The following is a 600-nucleotide window of genomic DNA, read 5'->3' on the forward strand; positions in this document are numbered from 1 at the left end:
GAGGCCACAATTTTCAAGCATAAAAGTCAGTCACAAGACATACGAATTGATGCTAACTTGTGTGCAGAATCTCTATCATCCACCGTCAGCACAGCCACTCGTGCCACCGAGCAACGACCTCACCGCTTTTACTCTCTGAGGTTTCCTGCGGTTGTGAGCAAACTGCAGGATGCTTTAAAAATCCTGGAGAGCGAGATGTTTTCCCTCTCATTGACCTGCATTTTCCAGTGGTGAGCTGGAGGTTTGGGCCTGATTACAGGCTTCAGCTGCAGCTCTGCCATCAGGATGTTCAGAACATGTGATGAAGCTTTGCTTCATGTGCAAGTCATTTGAAGCTTATTTACTGCAGCTTGCTGATAGATTTCCTCCATGTACACAAAACTGAAATATGAGGAGAAGGTCGGGGGGGGGTGTCACAAAAAAGTCTGACTTTGTAAGAATGCTGCCATCTGCTGCTAGAAACCTGTAATTACAGCAGTTCAACTGAATGGTGGCCAACATTTACCCCGACCCGCCACCTTTCCCAAAAATAACTAAAACCAACACATTAAAAACAAAAGACCTTTAAACTGTTAATAACATTAGGCATGACTCAGGAAA

The sequence above is a fragment of the Thalassophryne amazonica genome, chromosome 20 (genome assembly GCF_902500255.1).
Source record: "Thalassophryne amazonica chromosome 20, fThaAma1.1, whole genome shotgun sequence".
NCBI lineage: Eukaryota > Metazoa > Chordata > Actinopteri > Batrachoidiformes > Batrachoididae > Thalassophryne > Thalassophryne amazonica.